Source organism: Stegostoma tigrinum, chromosome 19, assembly GCF_030684315.1.
Source record: "Stegostoma tigrinum isolate sSteTig4 chromosome 19, sSteTig4.hap1, whole genome shotgun sequence".
Lineage (NCBI taxonomy): Eukaryota > Metazoa > Chordata > Chondrichthyes > Orectolobiformes > Stegostomatidae > Stegostoma > Stegostoma tigrinum.
Genome location: NC_081372.1, coordinates 18,940,000 through 18,961,574, shown reverse-complemented (window position 1 = coordinate 18,961,574; position 21,575 = coordinate 18,940,000). Strand labels below are relative to the sequence as shown.

Genomic DNA, 21,575 nt, shown 5'->3' with positions numbered 1-21,575 from the left:
CTGTTCGAGCTCCTCTGGGGAGCAAGAGGCGGCGCCGATACAGTCATCAATGTACCGGAGGAAGAGGTGGGGTTTGGGGCCTGTGTAGGTGCGGAAGAGGGACTGTTCCACGTACACCCGCATGGGCTCCAGCTATGCCTGCCTCTTTGTAGGTTACGTGGAACAGTCCCTCTTCCGCACCTACACAGGCCCCAAACCCCACCTCTTCCTCCGGTACATTGATGACTGTATCGGCGCCGCCTCTTGCTCCCCAGAGGAGCTCGAACAGTTCATCGACTTCACCAACACCTTCCACCCCAACGTTCAGTTCACCTGGGCCATCGCCAGCACATCCCTCACCTTCCTGGACCTCTCAGTCTCCATCTCAGGCAACCAGCTTGTAACTGATGTCCATTTCAAGCCCACCGACTCCCACAGCTACCTAGAATACACCTCCTCCCACCCACCCTCCTGCAAAAATTCCATTCCCTATTCCCAATTCCTCCGCCTCCGCCGCATCTGCTCCCACGATAAGACATTCCACTCCCGCACATCCCAGATATCCAAGTTCTTTAAGGACCGCAACTTTCCCCCCACAGTGATCGAGAACGCCCTTGACCGCGTCTCCCGTATTTACCGCAACACATCCCTCACACCCCGCCCCCGCCACAACCGCCCCAAGAGGATCCCCCTCGTTCTCACACACCACCCTACCAACCTCCGGATACAACGCATTATCCTCCGACACTTCCGCCATTTACAATCCGACCCCACCACCCAAGACATTTTTCCGTCCCCTCCCCTGTCAGCTTTCTGGAGAGACCACTCTCTCCGTGACTCCCTTGTTCGCTCCACACTGCCCTCCAACCCCACCACACCCGGCACCTTCCCCTGCAACCGCAGGAAATGCTACACTTGTCCCCACACCTCCTCCCTCACCCCCATCCCAGGCCCCAAGATGACATTCCACATTAAGCAGAGGTTCACCTGCACATCTGCCAATGTGGTATACTGCATCCACTGTACCCGGTGTGGCTTCCTCTACATTGGGGAAACCAAGCGGAGGCTTGGGGACCACTTTGCAGAACACCTCCGCTCAGTTCGCAACAAACAACTGCACCTCCCAGTTGCAAACCATTTCCACTCCCCCTCCCATTCTCTAGATGACATGTCCATCATGGGCCTCCTGCACTGCCACAATGATGCCACCCGAAGGTTGCAGGAACAGCAACTCATATTCCGCCTGGGAACCCTGCAGCCATATGGTATCAATGTGGACTTCACCAGTTTCAAAATCTCCCCTTCCCCTACTGCATCCCTAAACCAGCCCAGTTCGTCCCCTCCCCCCACTGCACCACACAACCAGCCCAGCTCTTCCCCCCCACCCACTGCATCCCAAAACCAGTCCAACCTGTCTCTGCCTCCCTAACCGGTTCTTCCTCTCACCCATCCCTTCCTCCCACCCCAAGCCGCACCCCCAGCTACCTACTAACCTCATCCCACCTCCTTGACCTGTCCGTCTTCCCTGGACTGACCTATCCCCTCCCTACCTCCCCACCTACACTCTCTCCACCTATCTTCTTTACTCTCTATCTTCGGTCCGCCTCCCCCTCTCTCCCTATTTATTCCAGAACCCTCACCCCATCCCCCTCTCTGATGAAGGGTCTGGGCCCGAAACGTCAGCCTTTGTGCTCCTGAGATGCTGCTGTGTTCATCCAGCCTCACATTTTATTATCTTAGAAGCTTGTGGATTCAGGTCAGTACTGAACGAGTGCTACATTGTATCAGAGATAGTGGGAACTGCTACATTGTCATGGGTTGCTGTCTTTTGTCACAATCACCTGGGTTTTTAAAAGAATTTCCATTCACTTGATTGCTGACACATTATCGAAAGATTTCCCACTATTTTATACTCTACTGTCCTTGCTCTGACCTTGATAAAAGGCTACTTTAGCAGATGACTTGTGTGCATTCCACCTTCATTTTGTAGACAAAAGGCATTATGATGCATATAAGCTGATTCACATCAGAAAGGACACCATCACAGATATCGTAAATGTCTCTTCCCATTGTCCTTGTGGAGTGGTGGGATGTAGTGCTTTACACACCAGTCACATTGAACACAAGAGTAGGAGAGCACTTGAAGATGGAGGGAATCCAATAATGAGAGTTTAATGACCACCTGAATAACATCAGAAACAAGAGGAAAAGACAGAAGGAGACAGATTGGCCAAAGTTTGACAAACACCAGCATCTACAGCTAATAAATAAATGTGGGGGTCATATCTTGAAATGGTTTTAACTCTTGACATAATATTGTTGTAATAGCTTCTCTGAATCCTTGTCACCTTTTGCCAACCGGAACACCACAAGCCATTTTCTTTGTTCTCTTTAAATTACATTCTCCATGTACCCTGAAGCTCAAAAGCCAATCACATAAACACTTTGAAGTCACAGGCCAAGTATTGCGAAATATAACAAGTGAACCTATATATTTACAGCATATGTTTCACTGTATCTGTACTGGTTCTTCATTTCGTTGCTTTGAGACCCTACAATTTGTCTGAGCGTGAACCATTTTCAATATCAATGTTGTGATGTGTGTCTTCGTCTTGGAAAACTTAACCTGACAAAGGAGCAGTGCTCCAACAGCTTGTGATTTCACATAAACCTGTTGGACTACAACCTCTTATTTGTGGCAATCTCAATGAAATCATGGCATTTTGATAGGACAACACAGGGAAGGACCTATTCAGTTCGTGTTAGAGGCCTGGGGAATGCTGTTGAACAGAAAGATGTACAGGTATAGGTACAGGTACATAGTTCCTTGAAATTGGCATCACAGTGTGGTGAAGGAGGCATTGACCACGCTGACCTTCATTGAAAGTGTGAGGTCATGCACTTTGGTAAGAAGAATAAAAGCACTGTCTATTTTCTAAATGGGGAGAAAATTCAGAAGTCTTAAGTGCAAAGAGACTTGGGAGTTCTAGTCCAGGATTCTTTCAGGGTAAACTTGCAGGTTGAGACAGTAGTCAGGAAGATGAATGTAATGTTGGCATTTATTTCGAGAGGACTTGAGTAAAAAAGGCTTTAAAAGGCTCTGGTCAGGCCACATTTGGAGAATTTTGTGCAGTTTTGGGCCCCAAATCTCAGGAACGATGTACTGGCCAGGAGCAGGTTCAGTGGAGGTTCACGAGAATGGCCCCAAGAATGGAAAGCTTAACGTATAATGAATGTTTGAGGATTCTGGTACTGTACTCTTTGGAGTTTAGAAGGATGAGGGGCGATCTAATTGAAACTTACAAAATACTGAATGGCCTGGACAAAGTTTATGTTGGGAAGATGCTTCCTTTGGTGGTAGAGTCTAGGACCTGAGAGCACAGCCTTAGAATAAAGGGAAGACCTTTTAAAATGGAAATAAGGAGAAACTACTTCAGCCAGAGAATGGTGAATCTATGGAATTCACTGCCATAGAAGGCTGTGGAGGCCGGGTCATTGAGTACATTTAAGACTGAGATAGATAGTTTCTTGATTATCAAGGGGATCAAGGGTACGGGGAGAAAGCAGGAGAATGGGGTTGAGGAACTTATCAGCCATGATTGAATGGCAAAGCAGACTCAGTGGGCCGAATGGCCTAATTTCTGCTCCAATGTCTTATGGTCTTATAGTCAGAGTATTGAATACACATGTTGGGATATCAAGCTACAGCTGTAGAAGATATTGTTAAGGCCACATTTGGAGTACTGTGTACAATTTTCATCACCTTGGTATAGGAAGGATGTTATTAAACTGGAAAGTGTGCAAGGATGTTACTGAGACTGGAACATTCAATTAAAAAGAGAGACTGGATAGACTGGTTTGTTTTGCCCTGGGAGTATAGGAGGCTGATGGCTGACCTTATAGAGGTTTGTAAAATCATGAGGGGCTTAGATAAGGTGAATATCCAAAGTTTTTCCACAGGATAGAGGAATCCAAAACTAGAGTGCATAGATTTAAGGTGACAGAGGGGAAAAATTTTCATGGAACCTCAGGGGCAACTTTTTTACACAAAGGGTGGTGCTATGGAATAAGTTGCTTGAGGAAATGGTAGAAGAAGCAAGTAAAATTACATCACTGAAAAGGCATTTTGACAGGGATATAAATAGAAAAGGGATTTGGACCAAATGCAAGCAAATGGAACTAGTTCAGATTAGCAAACTGGTCGGCATGGATGTGCTGGGCTGAAGAACCTGTTTCTGTGCTGTGTGACTCATTGAGGAAATATCTGCCTGTTCTTCTTGGCTACTTCAGCATCCCCAGGTTTAATCACTGCACTTTGGTGATTGTGCTTTCAGTTGCCTAGTGTGGAATCTCCATCCTAAACCTCTCCAACTTGACCACACGTTCCTTTCACATGTTCCTCTGATCAAGCTTTTGGCTATTTGCCTTAACACTGCCTGATGCAGCTCAGTCTCGATTTTGCTGTGTAACACTCAGCCAAGTACTTAGCAGAATTTTACTAAATTAAAGGTGCTGTGTAAATGTAACTTCTCATGATAAATCCACAATTTAGGTGGGCTCATCTTCCCTTCATTTCCCTGAATCGATCGATGTTTATATGTTACAACCTCCCAGCTTCTGAGAATAATCTGCAACAGCTGTGTATTCAGGTGAGGATTCCAGGTAAAAGAACCTGCACCCAGATCTCTAATAGGTCAATATATTGAAAGTGACAAAGTTCATTCATTGCACAATCGTACTTTGCTTTTATTAATGTTTCACACATCAATTAAAGAGTTAGTTCCAACTGTGTGGTGATTCAATGTATGCTTTAGAAATGGATTAAATACTATTTTAAACACAAACAAATGTAATAATTAATGCCCTCATAGTCAGATTAAATGACCAGTAAGAGCTATCTGTAGTGAGCAGGAAACCACATTTAAATAGGATTGCTGTCTCGCCAACGACATACAACTTAAGAGTAGGATGTTCTCATATCTGTGCCCAAAGGAAGTTTTAGTGGATCCTACATGTTGACTGCAGCTACATCTGAAAGGTGTGGATAAATGGATAATTTGTTGCTGTCTGATGTAAAATAATTGCAATTAACTGTTTGCAGTACTTTTAATCTTAATTGATAATAGATAATAACCTTTTTGGTTGACATAAAATATAAGTAACATAGATAATTTATTCATACAGAAGAAAATGGCAAAAATGTACTTCAAATTGTAAACTTCACTCATTCATTTCCGTTCACAGAAAATCAGGTAAAACTTGTTTACCTCTGTACTCAGATTTCCAAATTATTTGATTTGTGGAACTCTGCCCAGGCGTTGGGACAGGGAAGAGCTAGAATGCTATTTATTTCAAAAACATTCCTTTGCTTTTAAGTTCAGAATTTCTAAAAGTTATGGCTTTCTTTCTTGTTACCACAATTTACCATCGCAAAACAAATGGAACAGCATACCAAATAGCAAAGATATATCAACAAAGTTTGAGCTATTATACAAATCAGAATTATAAATTGGTCTGGCTTCCTGAGGCATTGTTAACCTAAGTTCAAAGGTTGGCTCAGTCAGGTATTCACAATGAGGCTTTCAAGCTCTCAAAGATTTAACCATACCTCCTGTGAGAAAACTGGTTAAGGAACACTTCCTGTACTTATAGAGTCATAGTGTCATACAGTATGGAAACAGATCCTTCGATGCAACCAGTCCATGCCAAACATAACCCCAAACTAAACTAATCCCACCTGCCCTCTCCTGGCCCATATCTCTCTAGATTTTTCCCCTTTATGTACTTAAAACGTCTTTTAAATATTGTAATTGTACCCCATTCACTGCTTCCTCAGGGACTTCATTCTACATGTGAGCTACCCTCTGTGTAAAACAAAAATCCACTCGTCATTTTTAAATCCCTCTCTTTTTATCTTAAAAATATGCCACCTAGTCTTGAAATCCCCCATCCCAGGGAACAGACAACTACAACCAACTATCTGTACCCCTCATTATATAATAAATTTTTATAAGATTGCCTTTCAATTTCCGACACTCCAGTGATAAAGTCCCAGTCTGTGCAGCCTTTCTTTATAACTCTAACCTTCCATACCTGCCAACATCCTGGTAAATTTCTTCTGAACCCTCTCCAGCTTAATAACATCCTTCGTATAAGTTCCCACAGAACAAGCTATAACTCAGGGTGAACAATATCAGTGGCTGACTTATTTCCACATTTGTATCCAATAGATATTAAGATAAAAAAATTGCGAAAAATAAGAACAAATCCCCTTGCATTGTGGACTTGTAATTCAACGGGCAAAAATGCTATAGCGATAATGCAGAAAAAGTTTCCTTTATGATTAGTGAAAAGCAATAGTCTCTTTTGTGCTTCAGAACTACTCAGTCAGTTTGATCATGATTCTACCAGGCATTGACACCTAGATATGGGTAGAATGGCCTCATCATTAAACTTTGTTTTTTGATGGATCTTCACTGCAGCTTATCTTGATGAAGGTTATAGCGGGTGGAAATAGCTGCCACCATCTTCTTTCCTGAACACAATCTACAGGTTAGTTCAGTGAGGTAGACATAAATCACTTGGAAGTCAGAAAAAAAGCAGCTTTTGTCTTAAACAAGATATAATTTATTAAATGATATTGGTGTTCCTATACCAAATGGACTGCAGCAGTTTGAGAAAGCAGCTCATCACCATCTCCTTAAGAGCAACTAGGAATGGGCAATATATAATGACCCAGCCAGAAAAGCCCACATACCATGCCTGAATAAGAAAAAACAACCAGTCTACAAATACTTTGTTGCTAAAACTATGAACAAGACCTTGATATCTTACCCTTTCGGGACCCAAAACTGTTCTCCCACACATCCATTTGACATCATCATATTGGGTGGCGATCGATGCCTGCCTCATCATTGACCCTTTCAAACCTGATGCTCTTGTATTACATCCCCCTACAAGCTGTTTTCATTATCAATATTTATTCGTTTGTATATATAATTACAATTACCATAAAGCCATCTTCCTTAAGTCTCTGACTTCACAAATTCAGTCAGGAAGTAGTTTGTAAAATTTGGTCAGAAAAAATTCTTTTCAAGATTAGAAGATTAGTAGCTCTTTGGGGTGAAGACTTTTGGTCTTGATTCTTCCTTGACACTGTGTGCTGTATCAGCTGCTTTAAACTGGAGAGCCAATCTCTTGGATTGGTTTTGCAGAGGACGTCTTTATTGCTGAAACAGGTAATTGCCCCATTGCAATCTCTAGCTGGTCTTTATTCTCATAAATTTGTTTCATAGAGTTTGGCTAACTTGTTGAAAAATCAAGGTTTTTTTGGCAGTATTCTGGACCTCTGGACCAGGCATACTTTTTGCTTTTTAACAGTATCTTGTATTTATGAACTATGGAACAATTAATCCTGCCTTTTGTTTGGGTTCTGTCATAAAACAGTGAAATCTTCTACTGGTTGTTCCCTGACTCGTTGCTCCGTAACCTTAGACCTGTTGCTCTCTGACAGGCCATTCCTAGAACAGTTGAAATGTAACTGGCTGTTGTTGGACCTATTTTTCTTGATTTTAATAAGTCTAAATTCTTCTGCCATTGCAAGAAGCTTAAGCTAAAGGCACACATTCATTCTCAAGGGTGTGAATTCTTCATTTTCAAGTACGTACACTTTTTCCACCATCGGACAGCAATTATGCTGAAAAGTTGGTCATAGTCTTTAGTCTTAGTGGCACATTACGTGGTATATGTAGTTGTACTGTTGTATAAACAGTAATTCTTCATCCATGGTAGTCTATGTGATAATAATGGCACATGCCTTTGTATCAGCTTAAAGTTAGTGAATTGTCTATCGATTGTTCACTGGGGACGATAATTTTCTGCATATTTTCCAGACGAACCCCTCCACTTGAATCTGTTAAAAATGCTCCCATCTGTTTGATAGCCTTCCAGAAAAAATAACAACCACTGCCCGTCACTTTAAGAACCAGTTCCTGTTCTTTTGAGTGATAATGGGAACTGCAGATGCTGGAGGATCCAAGATAATGAAATGTGAGGCTGGATGAACACAGCAGGCCCAGCAGCATCTCAGGAGCACAAAAGCTGACGTTTCGGGCCTGGACCCTTCATCAGAGAGGGGGATGGGGTGAGGGTTCTGGAATAAATAGGGAGAGAGGGGGAGGCGGACCGAAGATGGAGAGAAAAGAAGATAGGTGGAGAGGAGAATATAGGTGGGGAGGTAGGGAGGGGATAGGTCAGTCCAGGGAAGATGGACAGGTCAAGGAGGTGGGATGAGGTTAGTAGGTAGGAGATGGAGGTGCGGCTTGGGGTGGGAGGAAGGGATGGGTGAGAGGAAGAACAGGTTAGGGAAGCGGAGACAGGCTGAGCTGGTTTTGGGATGCAGTGGGACTCCACAAGCTTCAAAATATCCCCTTCCCCCACTGCATCCCAAAACCAGTCCAACCTGTCTCTGCCTCCCTAACCTGTTCTTCCTCTCACCTATCCCCTCCTCCCACCCCAAGCTGCACCTCCATCTCCTACCTACTAACCTCATCCCACCTCCTTGACCTGTCCGTCTTCCCTGGACTGACCCATCCCCTCCCTACCTCCCCACCTATACTCTCCTCTCCACCTATCTTCTTTTCTCTCCATCTTCGGTCTGCCTCCCCCTCTCTCCCTATTCATTCCAGAACCCTCACACCATCCCCCTCTCTGATGAAGGGTCTAGGCCCGAAACGTCAGCTTTTGTGCTCCTGGGATGCTGCTGGGCCTGCTGTGTTCATCCAGCTTCACATTTCATTATCGTGTTCTTTTGACACCTGTTCTGAGTTATACCGGAATTTGAGTTCTACAAAATGAATCCCTTCCTTTAACAGGTTTTCTTATACGATTTATACTGCCTTATATTCTGCATTGAGATAAGGGTGCGATTGGCACAACTACTCTTCTTGGCTCCATCGTAGAACTGGGTGGTTGAATGAGATTAGACTAAATGGAGATTTTATTTAATAAAAATACCCATTTCAAAGACTTCCTAGGGTCTGTCTATAGCGAGTACTGGATGAATAGCTGTGGAGAATAAATGGGGACATGGTCAAGCATGGGGAATATGAGGAAGCATGGAGGGCAGAATTGGGAACACAAAGGATGACTGGGGAGGTGAGGGCTTGAGGACTTCATCAGTAAACTGGGCCTGCACCTCAATAAAGGGAGTCCAGTGTTCTAGCCTGCCAGCCTGGCCATCTGTCCTTCTCATTCTCATCATCGTAGAATCCCTATAGTGTGCAAATCAGCCTTCAGCCCAACAATTCCACGCCAACCTTCAGAGTATCCCACCCAGACCCATACCCCATAACCCAGCTAATCTACGTATCCCTGAACACTACAGGGCAATTTAGCATGGCCAGTCCACCTAGCCTGCACACCTTTGGACTGTGGGAAGGAAAGCAGAGCACCCGGAGGAAAGCCACACAGACATGGCTTGGGGGGGGGGACGGGGTGGTGGGGGTGGTGCGGAAGCATACAAACTCCGCACAGACAGTCATCCAAGGGTGGAATTGAACCCGGGTCCCTAGTGCTATGAGGCAGCAGTGCTAACCACTGAGCCACCATGCCACCCCTTCTATCTCAGCTCTGCCTTCTGAAATGTCTGGCCCAAATCTACCAGAATGAAAATGTAGTGGGTGGATTCATTTTAAAGGAGGTGGCTCTGTCAGGCTGGGAGGTTACCTAATTCAGTCTCCCTGCCTCCTCCATTAAAATCCAGCCTGGCAAGTCACCTTCCCAATGTCTCTGGGATGTGCTGGAATTCTTAGACTGAGGTCTGGAACCTGCTCCCCTCCATGAGAAGTTTGTAAATTGGCCAGGAATGGGAATGAAGGCAATTTTCAATGCAGAAATAGCCAAATACAAGCAGTCTGGTGAACGTTAGCGCAAATCTGATGGGTTGATTGCAGAGAAGATTTAAATTGTTTCTTTGCAGTTGAAAGATTTCAATCACTGAGAGTGTTTTGTTCTGGACTGGGCATAGTACCTTTACGTTTGGTAGCTTTTGAGACTACTGACCTCCCAAAATGCTGTGTCCTTTCTTCTGACAAGCAGCGGCAGTCCCTATCATGGCTAAGCTGGCTTCTGACTCCATTAGGCCATTGATATTTATAGATTATGTTGCATGAGTGATGCATATGTAATGTTTGTCAGAATCAGAAAGTACCCAGATCACGGGTTTCCAACACCAAATTGAGAAACAAACCTCTTGAGCGAGCATTACCCAGTTAGACATGTTGTACAGAAAAGGGCAATCCAAAATATTGGATAGTTATCATTAAAATGAGAAAAAGCTAAAATGGTTTTAAAGAATCTTCTACTTGGAACAGAATTCATTTATTTCTATTCTTGAAAAATGCTATTTTCCAGTCGACCTGTTCAGTGATGCTGTCATACAGGTGGGATTTGTACGCATGACTCTTGGCTCAAAGGTAGGAATAATACCATTGTACTATATTGGCTGACCCTTTCTTTCTGCTTTAATGCTGTTGGTTTGATTACATAGTATCTGTGTTAACCCACCAACACCGCGGTCTGATTAACATGGAATAATAGCTATGAATGCATTTGGTACAGTGCATTCTGTTTAATGTCTTCTCCATGCCTTTTCCAGTGTAGTTACATGGTAAACCCCAAGCTATGATAGAAAGCTCCATAGTGACTAGTGAACACTATATAGGGATACACGACTGAATGGAATATTTCTTGGCGCCACTTATCAAGGCTCCAAATCTACTATCACAAAATTAATAGAAACATATCCACAGTAGCATTGGTTTATTTCACAATCTTTGGAACTGTGCTGAGATAGCTTATCCTTTTGAAGGTTTGATATTATTTAATATACCTTCAAGTAAAGTTATATACTCTTGATCCTGTACAAAACTTCCCTTTAAATAATCATATGAGATACAATCAAGGCAAAAGATATTTCTTAAGCAAAATTACACCTGTGGGCGAGATTCCAAATACCTATAAAATGCACCATGAGATTTGGCACAGAAACATTTGTACCTCAGTCACTGATCCATGTAACTTTAAGTATGCCAGCCAGCGCTGCTGTGGGATAGTATGGGGGGAAAGAACATTCATTATGGCCATCATGTTCATTACCTAGAAACGTGTGCATGAAACCTTGCATGTTCACATAGGCAGAATGGCATCCTGGAAGACTGCATACATCATAGACCCTAGCAATATAGTTTTCAAACAAGAAGAGGCAAAACCATAGAATCCTGTGAATAACTTCTAACAGACATGAATGCACCACACTCTGAACCAATTGATAATGCTAAATTGGTTGTCAACATAGTTTATAACATATTCAGGATTATTTACCAAATGCTGTCCATCACAGAATATCTGATGTTTTAAATTTTGCCAGCCCCAACTGGTTTTACATGATCAGTAACTTGTCTTGGATTAACCTGCCTGGTTCAAATTTAAACAAACCTTGGCATTTAGCTATCTGTCATCATCTAACTGGCTCATTCTCTATGTAAATGTCTCTACCAGTCAGAGCCTACTTGTCAACCAGTCAACACTCTTATCTGATATAGTGAACCATTGTTCCCCTTTATATTGATATTTCTTGCAACTTTCCTGAAGACTGCAAGATGAAAAGTTTGACGAAATGTGCCTTTCTTCAATAATACTCAAATTGTATGTTACCAGACAACTAGTTGGACTGTAGAACTTTGAGACACCATTCTTTTCCTGAAGTTGTGTCAATGTTGTTTGTTAAATTTCTCTTAGGATCTCTTTCCCATTCAGCTTTGATAAAATATATAAATTATTTGAAAAGCATTCACACATACCCTAAGGCTGCAAGAATCTGTATCTGCCTATTCTGGCAGTTCTGTGTACCCCCAAAATTTATCCCTGTCCACATTTTATTTTCAAATAGTTGTGCAATAACAGTGCAAAAATATGCAAATGATGAGTTTATTGCTGACAATAAGATACTATCAATGCCACTGAGATTTCCCTCAGCTCTTAAAGTAGATTTTACCATTGGATATGAAATTAACCCAATGCCATCATTCATTTTGAGGAAACAGTTAAAATTTGTGAGCATTCTAAGAACAAACACTATTAAAGTGTTGAATGGGCATCTATGTACATAGATCAGATGGACAAAGAGAATTCACGAAGCTTTCAAAGCGGTCATAATGCAAATGTATTTTATTTCTGAATTTTAAAACTACATGATTAGAATCTTGAACTCTTGCTCCTCAGAGAATACAACCATCAATTGTAGAATGAGACCATTCCGCCCATTGTGTTTGTACCAGTGCTTTGAAAAAAGTACAGCAATTAGTCCCACTATCCCTGTTATTTTCCCATAGTTGTGTAACTTAGCCAGTATTTATCCAATTCCCTTTTGCTCGCTATTTATAAATCTGCTTCCCATACCCTTTCATGCAGTTTCTCTCCAAGTTGTAACAACTCCTTTACTGGCAGGTTTTCTCTTCCTCATGTTAAGCATTAATTAATTAATTAACCCAATGCCATCATTTGCTTTGAGGAAACAGTTAAAATTTATTATGATTCTTTGGAAGGATTCCCAGATTCTGAGATCTATTAACAATGAATGGGCTGAAAGGATTTGAGGATGTTGAAAGTGCTGAATGTTGCAAATGTGTTGATGGATTTACATCCAATTTTCTCTTTTAATTAGCTTAATTTAGACAAGAAACTCAAAGGTTGTGGCAATATCATGAGCACAACAGGCTGACTGCCTTACACAACTTCCACAGAAACCTAGTTTGTGTACATGACACATGATGGCGGTCGGACTGCTTTTAGGTAGCAGGGGCACCAATCTGTGAAACAGCAGCCCCATTCAGTATTCCTTCAATCATTTATCAGTCACAGAACACCTCTGTGCAAATCCTGTGATTAGTGCTAGAGAGCATTTCACAATGGGTTGCACCACCCAGGTGTGGTTAAAATGGATGTCATGTTCTTTTGAGCTCAAAATCACAATACAATAACAATGTGAGAAATCAGTGGAAATCTCCCTCAGTATAAATAACTTGAAGTGCAAGAACATTTCCATTTATATAGTGACTTTCATACCTTCAGAGTGGCCTTCAATAACTCCATAAAACAGTTTCAAAGTGTAGCCACTGTTCCAACGTAGGAATTGTGAACTTTGTTATTACTCTGACAAGATAAACCCACGTCAGTAATACCTGTTCATGGATAAATATTGGCTAGCTTGCTGCTACTTTGAAAATAACTTCCCGACAGCTTTCACATCTATGCATGAGAAAGATAGTTTGACATTTCATCTAAATGTCTTCTTCTCTGACAGTGAAACACCTGTTCATTTCTTCACTAAAGTGGGAATCTAGATTTTCTGCTCGAATTGCAGGAGAGGATCTTGAACCCACAACTTTCCTGCCATATGGGTCAATTATGGCTGATTTCTGGGTTTCATTCTCAGAAACCAAAGAACAACTGTTAAATTACTGATCCAGATGCTGCTTCAGACTGTGCATGTGTAGAAGTTGCTTTCATAATGTACATATGCATGAACACAGATTGTAAGAAGACAAGGAGGTAGCAAGAACAGCAGATGCTGGAAGTCAGAGTCAATACAGTGTGGAGCTGGAGGAACACTGCATCACAGGAACAGGAACGTTGACGCCTGATCAAAGTCCTGACCCGAAACTTCCACTTTCCTGTTCCTCTGGTGCTGCCTGACCTGCTGTGTTCCTCCAGCTCCACACTGTATTGACTTCTAAGAAGATGTAGATTAGTAGTAAGAATGTAGATTAGTATTACACAGGTTAGTATAACTCTTATCATCAGAACAACCACTGGCTTTATCCTATCAACCAACTCTCTACTCTTTAAACTGGAGTATCTAGATCTTAAAACTTTACACATCTCTCATTTGTTTATTTTGTATTTTGAAGATGTTGGAAATGTTTAAGAGCATGACAGTAACATTTCAAATACCTCACTAGCTTTGCATGTGTAAGTGAACTTGCATCATGTAGCTTGGCTTTGGTATGAGCTTTTTTTTGGACTAAATCATTGAGAGGCATCTCTTTGAGTCTTGGATACTTTGGCTGTCTGGGATATTGTCCAGGAGACCTCCTGCAGAATTTAAATGCTCTGTCATTCAGTTATAACAGCGCAGAAGGAGGTTATACTGCTCATTAGATCGGTGCTGGTTCTCTGTAAAGCAATGAATAAGTTTTGTTCCAATCGTGATCCTCATGGGTGTACAAGATGATCTCCCTCAAACACCCAGCCAATTTCATTTTAAGGTCTTTCACCATCTCTCTTTCCAAACAATTGCCACCCCACCTTGTAAGCAACAGGTTCCAGGTCATTACCACTCATAACTTAAAAAAATGTTTTACCTCTCATCCCCTTGTATTTCATGTCAAAACTTTCCCATTAGTTGCTGGATGCTGAACTAATTCACTCTTAAGATGGGGTGGTCTCGAGCCCAAAGAGGGCAACTCCATCCGTACGTCTCCCTACATTGGCCTACTGGTATGTATCATGGGGCTATTAATCAGAGATCCAGGTAATGTCCAGGGGACCTGAGCTCAAATCCTGCCATGGTGGAATCTGGCCTATATGTGACTCCAGAGCCAGAACAATGTGGTTGACTCTTATTGCCCAGAGTGCAGTTAAAGGTGTTTAATAAATGCTGGTCTAGTCAGCAATGCTCACATCCCATGAAGGAATAAAAAAAAAAACCACTAGGTAAGATTTCCAGTGCAGTATCAGCTGAAAGGATATATTCTGTGATGTTTGTCAGTCATTTGTACTTTAGCCAAATTGAATGGAAGGTAGTAATGCAGTACAATGTGTACAATACAATAGAGCACAGGAATAGGCCTCTCGGCCCACCAAACCTGCGCCAATCCTGATACTCATTCAGGTCCACTACGTATTGCCCATATGTGGTTTCTTATCTCTCTGTTCATCTCCCATTCATGTGCCAAACAATATACATCTTAAACATTGCTAATGCACCAGCTTCCACCATCTCCGCTGGCAGTGCATTCCAAGCATCCATCATCCTCTGTGTGAAACATTTTCCCTGCACTTTTCCCCTAAATTATCCCCCTCTCATTTTGAACCTGTGCTACCTTTAGTTGACCTTTCCACCCTGGGAAAAAGCCTCTGACTATCCACTAATGCAGTAGTAATGTTACAGTAAGAATCCAGAGGCCAAGGGTAATGTTCTTGGTGCATTTGTTCAAATCCCAATGCCATACATGCAATTTGAATTCATTTAATAAATCTGGGTGATAATACTAGTCTCATTAGTAAGAGAGTATCACCAAAGAAAGAACCCCTTTGGTTCACTGATCCCAGAGTCTAAACAGAAAAAAAAATCTACATTTTTCACCTGGTTTGGCCTAAATATGACTTTGGACCCTAATGTGAACTCTTAGCTGCAGTTAGAAATGACTTGTCAAGCCACTCAGTCAAGGGAAATTCGGAATGGGGAACAAATGTTAGCCTCTCAAGAGAGACTCTCATCCCAAGAAAGAAAAAAGAAAAAATATCTTTCTATTAACAATCGATTTCTCAATTTATGCAGTAAGTAATTACCCATCTAATTAAAGAGTTGCAGCCCTTGGGAACCCCAAGAACTATTACTCACATGAACTTTTGTGGTTCTGTTGGAGTAATTAATTATTCACATCTCTTTAGGATGGAATCCAAAACCCATTAGTTATATCGATTGCAGTAATGTTTCAGTTTAGTAAGATAATTTATGGCCTTCATATATTCTGGGTGTTATTTTTGTGTCTATTAAAATAAACATATAAATTTGTGCCACCAATTTTATTCTAAATATTAATCTGTTTAAAATAAACAGTAAACAAAATGCAAACAAGATTTTATCTACATTTGGAGGTTGCAGAGGGAATTAAAATTGCTGAACGATAATTATTTTCTCATCAAATTGTGGGATTGTTTGAATACTAATCACATCCTTAGTTGGGAGAATGTGTGGTTATTCATTCTTAGAGTGCGACCATAAACGCCATCAGTAAACAGCTTTAGCAATAGTACTTTGATGCTGAGCTCGGCTTTAAAAACCATATCCTCTGCATCACCAAGCTAACCAACTTCCATCTTTATAGCATAACTTAGCATCATTCTGCTTCAACATCATCACTGCTGAGATACCCTGCTATACATTGTAACCTCTCAGTTCAACAATTCCAAAGCAGTCTAGTCTAAAATCTGCCAATGGTACCCTAACTGTTTCAGAAATCTCTTCACCTCAGTAGCTGCCCCATCTGTGCCTGTTTTATTGACATTAATTTATATTATCAGAAATTTTGAATTTGGACTTCTAAAAATAGAAGAGGGATAGATGAGTTTTGATTAATGCCGTGAAGGTAATTCTTTTAATGAATTCAGTAAGTTATTTGGTCAGTATAATAAAATGTGAGGCTGGATGAACACAGCAGGCCAAGCAGCATCTCAGGAGCACAAAAGCTGACGTTTCAGGCCTGGACCCTTCATCAGAGACGGGGATGGGGAGAGGGAACTGGAATAAATAGGGAGAGAGGGGGAGGCGGACCGAAGATGGAGAGTAAAGAAGATAGGTGGAGAGAGTATAGGTGGGGAGGTAGGGAGGGGATAGGTCAGTCCAGGGAAGACGGACAGGTCAAGGAGGTGGGATGAGGTTAGTAGGTAGATGGGGGTGCAGCTTGGGGTGGGAGGAAGGGATGGGTGAGAGGAAGAACCGGTTAGGGAGGCAGAGACAGGTTGGACTGGTTTTGGGATGCAGTGGGTGGGGGGGAAGAGCTGGGCTGGTTGTGTGGTGCAGTGGGGGGAGGGGACGAACTGGGCTGGTTTAGGGATGCAGTAGGGGAAGGGGAGATTTTGAAACTGGTGAAGTCCACATTGATACCATTAGGCTGCAGGGTTCCCAGGCGGAATATGAGTTGCTGTTCCTGCAACCTTCGGGTGGCATCATTGTGGCAGTGCAGGAGGCCCATGATGGACATGTCATCTAGAGAATGGGAGGGGGAGTGGAAATGGTTTGCGACTGGGAGGTGCAGTTGTATGTTGCGAACTGAGCGGAGGTGTTCCACAAAGCGGTCTCCAAGCCTCCGCTTGGTTTCCCCAATGTAGAGGAAGCCGCACCGGGTACAGTGGATGCAGTATACCACATTGGCAGATGTGCAGGTGAACCTCTGCTTAATGTGGAATGTCATCTTGGGTCCTGGGATAGGGGTGAGGGAGGAGGTGTGAGGGCAAGTGTAGCATTTCCTGCGGTTGCAGGGGAAGGTGCCAGGTGTGGTGGGGTTGGAGGGCAGTGTGGAGCGAACAAGGGAGTCACGGAGAGAGTGGTCTCTCCGGAAAGCAGACAGGGGTGGGGATGGAAAAATGTCTTGGGTGGTGGGGTCGGATTGTAAATGGCGAAAGTGTCGGAGGATAATGCGTTGTATCCGGAGGTTGGTAGGGTGGTGTGTGAGAACGAGGGGATCCTCTGAGGGCGGTTGTGGCGGGGGCGGGGTGTGAGGGATGTGTTGCGGGAAATACGGGAGACGCGGTCAAGGGCGTTCTCGATCACTGTGGGGGGAAAGTTGCGGTCCTTAAAGAACTTGGACATCTGGGATGTGCGGGAGTGGAATGTCTTATCGTGGGAGCAGATGCGGCGGAGGCAGAGGAATTGGAAATAGGGGATGGAATTTTTGCAGGAGGGTGGGTGGGAGGAGGTGTATTCTAGGTAGATGTGGGAGTCGGTGGGCTTGAAATGGACATCAGTTACAAGCTGGTTGCCTGAGATGGAGACTGAGAGGTCCAGGAAGGTGAGGGATGTGCTGGAGATGGCCCAGGTGAACTGATCCAGGAAGGTGAGGGATGTGCTGGAGATGGCCCAGGTGAACTGAAGACATTCCACTCCCGCACATCCCAGATGTCCAAGTTCTTTAAGGACCGCAACTTTCCCCCCACAGTGATCGAGAACGCCCTTGACCGCCTCTCCCGTATTTCCCGCAACACATCCCTCACACCCTGCCCGCGCCACAACCGCCCTAATAGGATCCCCCTCGTTCTCACACACCACCCTACCAACCTCCGGATACAACGCATTATCCTCCGACACTTTCGCCATTTACAATCCGACCCCACCACCCAAGACATTTTTCCATCCCCTCCCCTGTCTGCTTTCCGGAGAGACCACTCTCTCCGTGGCTTCCTTGTTCGCTCCACACTGCCCTCCAACCCCACCACACCCGGCACCTTCCCCTGCAACCGCAGGAAATGCTACACTTGCCCCCACACCTCCTCCCTCACCCCTATCCCAGGCCCCAAGATGACATTCCACATTAAGCAGAGGTTCACCTGCACATCTGCCAATGTGGTATACTGCATCCACTGTACCCGGTGCGGCTTCCTCTACATTGGGGAAACCAAGCGGAGGCTTGGAGACCGCTTTGCAGAACACCTCCGCTCAGTTCGCAACAAACAACTGCACCTCCCAGTCGCAAACCATTTCCACTCCCCCTCCCATTCTTTAGATGACATGCCCATCATGGGCCTCCTGCACTGCCACAATGATGCCACCCGAAGGTTGCAGGAACAGCAACTCATATTCCGCCTGGGAACCCTGCAGCCTAATGGTATCAATGTGGACTTCACCAGTTTCAAAATCTCCCCTTCCCCTACTGCATCCCTAAACCAGCCCAGTTCGTCCCCTCCCCCCACTGCACCACACAACCAGCCCAGCTCTTCCCCCCCACCCACTGCATCCCAAAACCAGTCCAACCTGCCTCTGCCTCCCTAACCAGTTCTTCCTCTCACCCATCCCTTCCTCCCACCCCATGCCGCACCCCCATCTACCTACTAACCTCATCCCACCTCTTTGACCTGTCCGTCTTTCCTGGACTGACCTATCCCCTCCCTACCTCCCCACCTATACTCTCTCCACCTATCTTCTTTACTCTCCATCTTCGGTCCGCCTCCCCCTCTCTCCCTATTTATTCCAGTTCCCTCTCCCCATCCCCCTCTCTGATGAAGGGTCCAGGCCCGAAACATCAACTTTTGTGCTCCTGAGATGCTGCTTGGCCTGCTGTGTTCATCCAGCCTCACATTTTATTATCTTGGAATTCTCCAGCATCTGCAGTTCCCATTATCTCAGTTATTTGGTCAGTATTGGTTTGGTTTCATTTGAACATCAAAGAATGAGGGATAACCTGATAGAAGTTTACAAAATTATGACAGGCAAGGATAGAATGGATAGTTGCAGTCTTCTTCCCAGGGTAGAAATGTCAATTACCAGGGGACATAGGTTTAAGGTAAAAAGGGGTAAGTTTAAAGGAGATGTGAGAGGCAAGGTTTTTTCCACAGAGGGTTATAAGTTCCTGGAATGTGCAATTTTTAAAAAAATTGTATTAAGAGTTTAATGATGGCCATGATTATTGGAAAAGCCCATCTGGTTCACTTAAGCACTTTGGGGAAGAAAATTGCTGTCCTTACCCAGTCTGTCTTATACGTAACTCCAGGCCCCACAGCAATCTGACTCTCCCTGTCCTCAGGACATTTGGGGATGAGCAGTAAATAATGCCCCTGTTTGTTGGATGAATATAGAAAATGAACTAGAAACTTGGCAGCTGCTCAGTCCCAGGCAAGAGAGGATTCCAAGGTGGCCTACCACTAAAAAGGCCACATATTTCCAAATGTGAGTAAATCCTATCCTTAAGAATCTTCTCAAATAATTTCCCTACTACTGACTTAAGGCTCACTGGCTTATAACTTACCAGATTATCCCAATTACCCTTCTTAAATAAAAGAACAACACTGGCTATTCTCCAGTCCTCTGGACCTCTCCTGTGACTAAAAAGAGTACAAAGATATCAATCAAGACCCCAGCAATTTGCTGACCTGCCTCCCTCAGCAATGTGGGGTAGATCCCAACAGGTCCTGAGGGTTTGTATGCTTTAATGCTTTTCAAAACAACACCAAATCTTTTCTTTTGTCAACTTGCCTGAGAATATAAGCATATCCTTCCTGAGACTCACCATCCACCATGTCTGCTTTTGTGATTACCAATGCAAAGTATTCCTTAAGGACCTTACCCACTTCCTCTGGCTAAACACATCAATTCCCTCCTTAGTCCTCGAGTGGACCCACTCTTTCCTTAGCCACCCTCTTGGTCCTTATATATGTATAAAAATTTTCCTTAATTCTGTTTGGCAAAAACATTTCATGACCCCTTTTAGCCTTCCTAATTATTAATTTCAGTTCTTTCCTGCTATTTTTGTATTCCTTAGGGGCTCTGTCTGTCTTTGGTTTCCTCAACAATATGCTTTTCACTGATAAGTGATAATGGGAACTGCAGATGCTGGACAATCCAAGATAACAAAGTGTGAAGCTGGATGAACACAGCAGGCCAAGCAGCATCTCAGGAGCACAAAAGCTGATGTTTCGGGCCTAGACCCTTCATCAGAGAGGGGGATGGGGAGAGGGCTCTGGAATAAATGGGGAGAGAGGGGGAGGCGGACCGAAGGTGGAGAGTAAAGAAGATAGGTGGAGAGGAGAGTGTAGGTGGGGAGGTAGGGAGGGATAGGTCAGTCCGGGGAGGATGGACAGGTAAAGGAGGCGGGATGAGGTGGAAGGTAGGAAATGGAGGTGCGGCTTGAGGTGGGAGGAAGGGATGGGTGAGAGGAAGAACAGGTTAGGGAAGCGGAGACAGGCTGGCCTGGTTTTGGGATGCAGTGGGGGAGGGGAAGAGCTGGGCTGGTTTAGTGATGCAGTGGGGGAGGGGAAGAACTGGGCTGGTTTTCGGATGCAGTGGGGGAAGGGGAGATTTTGAAGCTTGTGGAGTCCCACTGCATCCCAAAACCAGCCCAGCCTGTCTCCGCTTCCCTAACCTGTTCTTCCTCTCACCCATCCCTTCCTCCCACCTCAAGCTGCACCTCCATTTCCTACCTTCCACCTCATCTCGCCTCCTTGGCCTGTCTGTCCTCCCTGGACTGACCTATCCCCTCCCTACCTCTCCACCTATCGTCTTCACTCTCCATCTTCGGTCCGCCTCCCCCTCTCCCCCTATTTATTCCAGAACCCTCTCCCCATCCCCCTCTCTGATGAAGGGTCTAGGCCCGAAACGTCAGCTTTTGTGCTCCTGAGATGCTGCTTGGCCTGCTGTGTTCATCCAGCTTCACACTTTGTTATCTTATATGCTTTTCACTTTCCTTTTTGACTTAGCGCTCAATGTCTCTTGACATCCAAGGTTTCTTAATCTTGCCATCCTTATCCTTCATTTTCACAGGAGCATGCTGGTCCTGGACTCTAACCAACTATCCTTTAAATAATTCCCATATGCCAAATGTGGATTTACCCTCAAACAGCTGCAGCACCCCCCCCACCCCATTTATATTCCCTAGTTCCTGCCTAATACTGTACTAGATAGCTTTCGCCCAATTTAATACTTCCACCTGAGGACTTCTGTAATCCTTTTCCATAAGTAACTTAAAACTTACAGAATTATGGTCACTGTTCCTGAAATGATGTCCCTCTGAAAGTTTGATCACCTGGCCGGCTCATTCCCA

General features: G+C 44.0%; 1 protein-coding gene across 4 annotated transcripts in view; it reads left to right on the top strand.

The window, feature by feature from the left end:
- The window catches only part of LOC125461430 (uncharacterized), a 103,116-nt gene that overhangs the window by 14,285 nt on the left and 67,256 nt on the right, over positions 1–21,575 (top strand). The gene's annotated exons all lie outside the window — the stretch shown is intronic.